Source organism: Petaurus breviceps, unplaced genomic scaffold (genome assembly GCF_028583685.1).
Source record: "Petaurus breviceps papuanus isolate PSGF00001 unplaced genomic scaffold, PetGlider_PUasm1.0 90701, whole genome shotgun sequence".
Lineage (NCBI taxonomy): Eukaryota > Metazoa > Chordata > Mammalia > Diprotodontia > Petauridae > Petaurus > Petaurus breviceps.
In genome coordinates, this window is record NW_027187316.1 from 2,353,095 (window position 1) to 2,356,988 (window position 3,894).

General features: G+C 40.8%; 1 protein-coding gene across 6 annotated transcripts in view; it reads right to left on the bottom strand.

The window, feature by feature from the left end:
- Positions 1-569: 569 nt before the first annotated feature.
- ADGRF4 (adhesion G protein-coupled receptor F4) overlaps positions 570-3,894 on the bottom strand; it is a 42,597-nt gene continuing 39,272 nt past the window's right edge. For all 6 annotated transcript variants that reach the window (XM_069065789.1, XM_069065791.1, XM_069065790.1 and 3 more), the window contains one exon: positions 570-1,203. The gene's annotated coding sequence lies outside the window, so the exon portion shown is untranslated. The remainder of the gene's footprint in view (positions 1,204-3,894) is intronic.

Consider the following 3,894-nt stretch of genomic DNA (forward strand, 5'->3'; position numbering starts at 1 on the left):
AATTACGGCATCTTTCACTGAAGGTGATTGCCACTATACCTTTGTACAGGCTGACCCCCATGCCTGGAATGCATGCCCACCCTCCTCACCTCTGCATCCTGTGATATTTAGCTTCTTTCAAGGCTCATCTCAGGTGCTACCTCTTAGAGGAAATCTTATAGGAAACAGGAAACCCTGATTGTTAATGTTTTCCTCCTTCCTCAAATTATTTTGTACTTTTCTGTGAAAAGGTTGCATCCCCAGTATAAGATAAGCCCCTTACAACTAAGATTGTGTTTTACTTTGTTTTCGTAACCATGGAGCCTGGCAAATAGTCTGTACTTGCTAAGGATTCATTGAATGAACTAGTGTTCACAGAAAATAACTTAGAAAACTTTGACTAGTCTGTTCCTACCCCTGGAACCAATCAATCATCAAGCATTTGTTAAGCACCTTCTGTGTGCCCAGAATTCTGTTAAATTCTGAGGTACACAAAGATAAAAGACCCTGCCATCAATGAGCTTACATTCTATAGATCTATATAGATTAAAGAGCTCTTCCAGAATCTCATGCAGTGAAATATACACACAGGCAAGGGAGGCTCATTTATTCTTAATACAGAACGAACAGCAATGTCATTTTTTATACACACTGCATTCACTTATTTATACATATGTACATAGACACATATGCCCCCCAAGAGCACCTTCTAATATTATTTTCCCCATTTCACAAGTGAGGAAACCATGGTCCCAAGAGTACCTTCTTCAAAGCTTCAAAACAGAAGAAAACAATTAGGGCTTTTCAGATGTACTCTCCTTGCCAGAAACCACCTGGGACTCACTTTCTTAAAGTATTTTCTGTGTCCCTTATGCTCCCCAGGAAAGCTAAGGATCCATACAGAAGAAGAAAGGCCGTATTTCCTTAAAAGAAATATCAAAATTTGGCAAGAGAAGTCAAGCCAAAAGGGTTCTTCCTCTCCTAAGGGGAGCACAGGAACTTCCAGGCAGAGTCATAACCTCTACAAAGTCCAAACAGGCTTCAACATGCCACAGACAGCTCACAGGCTCAGCCGAGAATCTTTTAGGCAGCAATCTTCCTGATTTTATCTCGCATTGTTGGCCCTGGTTTCAGTTCAGTGGGTGAAAGGAGATGGAAAGGAAAATCATAAGCCCCACATTCGCTTCAACCTTCTTTCCAAATACTTCTTCCCTGGAAGCATACCTGTAAGTCATAAGAAACCAGGATTTGACATGAAAGACAAGCCACTTGACAGTCAAGAAAAGAGCCAATCTGGAGCAAAAAGATGCCTTGGCATTTATTCTTTTATGCCCCCTACCCCTAGCATCTCTTTTTCATGATCCATTCCTTTTCTGTATGGCAACTCTCCCATTCCCCCCACCCACCTTCTGTCTCGAATATCCAGTGCCGTCTCTATGTCCATTCCTACCAAAACCTGTTCTAGGGACAGGGAGTACCATTCCTCACACTGAAGGATACTTATAAATGGCATTGAAAAGTCCTGGATATTCAATCAGAAAATCAGAGGTTCTGTCCTGGCTTGGTCACTAACTATCTGTATGATCTTAGTCTCCTTGACCAAGTCACCTCAGGTTAGATCGTGAACTCCTAGAGGGCAGGGACTATCTTTTGTCTCTTTTCTGTATCCCCAAAACTTAGCATCGTGCATTTGTTGTTTCATGGTTTTTCAGTCATATCTGACTCTTTATGACCCCATTTGGAGTTTTCTTAGCAAAGATACTGGAGTGGTTTGCCATTTCATTTTCCAGCTCATTTTACAGGTGAGGAAAGTGAGGCAAACAGCTTTTTTTTTTTAATTTGCCCAGGGTTACACAGCTAGGAAGTGTCTGAGGCCAGATTTGAACTCAGGAAAATGAGTCTTCCCAATTCCAGGCCAGTATTCCATCCACTGTACTACCTAGCTGCCCATGTCTCAAATAAAGTGGTTCTTTTCCTCCAAAGTCCTTTCCAGCTTAAAATCTATGATCCACCCAACACATTCTTATACTTCTCTATACACTAAAGGGTTGGCCAACCAGTGGACAGTCACTCTGCAACTTACCTTTAAAGAGGGTCTCATACCTGAGGGCAATGGTTTTGGGATTCTTTGGTCCTCCATCATTTCAGGGCTCATGGTGGCTATGTTTCTCCTTTCCTCTGTGTTGAAATTGACCCCTTCTGTATCTCATCCTGTAATCTCAGCCCTTTCTCTGTCTTCTAAGGATTCAATTAACTAACTTAATAAACCCAGGGTTCTTAACTTTTTTTTTTTTGGTCGTGGACTCCTTTGGCTGTCTCATGATTGGTGATGGTAAGCTTCCCTATATTAAGAAATGCGTTTCTGAGTAAAGATGTTTTCACTATCCAGTGTCCAGGGCTTGTTCTATGAGGAGACAAATTTGGAAGTTACATCTTCAGTATGATTGGCAGGGATGCTCCAAGCTCTGCCTTCTCAAAAACTATCTCCTTCTCCTGGCTATTATGACATTAACCTCCCTACCAATCCACTTGAAATTTCCTTTGAGTTAGATAACAAAGGCTAAACTATTATCTCCAGAATGTCACTTAAAATGAATAGCATATAACCAGGATGTGGCAGAAGGACTCTCTCCTAAGAATAGTTTAGTTTGTTACATGGGTTTTTAACCTTGGGTTATGGATAGCTTTTAGAGGATTCATGAACTTGTTGGGAGGGGGGCAGAATTACATCTTTATTTTCACTAACCTTTAAATGAAATTTAGTCCTTCAATTATTAATATAGCCACAGGAGTGTGGTGGTATTTAACAACCAGCTCTCCAGGGGAAGTGGAGGGAAGAAAGCATAATACATTTTTCAATTTAATCTATATTACTAACATTTTCTCCATAGTTTGCTATAGTCTAGATGATCAAAAAAACTGCAAAATTTTTTTTGTAGATTTTGCTGATTTTCAAAGTGTAAATGATCACACTGAAAATTTTAACAACTGGCTTTCTCCATTTGAGCTGGTTCCAGCATACCCCTGGATGGAGGTACCAAACATTATTCTGAGAAAGATGACAAGAGGCACCCTATAGACAATAGATCAGCAGAGAGACAAAGGAGTCCATGACCAAAAAAAAAAGGTTAAGAACTCCAGGTTTATTAAGTTAATTAATTGACTCCTTAGAAGACAGAGAAAGGGTTGAGATTACAGGATGAGATACAGAAGGGGTCAATTTCAACATAGACCCCATGAGCCCTCAAATGATGGAGGACCAAAGAATCCCAAAAGCATTTATAATAATGATTGTATCTATTGTTTACTTTAATGTTTGCAAAACTCTTCACATGCGGTTGTTTTTCAGTCTTTTCAGTCATGTCCGACGCTTGTTGTCCACATTTAGGGTTTTCTTGGCAAAGATATTGAAGTATCTTGCTGTTTCCTTCTCCAGCTCATTTTTTTACAGATGAGGAAACTGAGGCAAGCAGACTTAAATGATTTTCACAGGGTCGCATGGCTAGATGTCACATGTCCAAGGCTAGATTTGAATTCAGGAAGATTAGTCTTCCTGACTCCAGGTCCCACACTGTCACCACTGAAACACCTATCTGCCCTCTTTAGAATATGTATCTTATTTGATCCTCACAGTCTAAGGTGGAGGTCATTATTATCCTCAACTTACAGATAAGAAAGCAGTCTGAGAGAGGTTCAATGTCTTGCCCAGGATGACTATAGGGGCAAGGTAAGCCCCTCTGTGAGGAATAAGATTATACAAACCAAGACCCCAACTCAATATGACCTTTCTATTACCCTGAGCTGTTTGGGAAGAGGGATCCTGAGAACTTGAGGGCTGCTCCTCTCCTGGGACCCTGGCCAGGTCCTTGAGAAGAGATATGATAACTGCCCAACTCCTGGAACTAGCCATTCCAA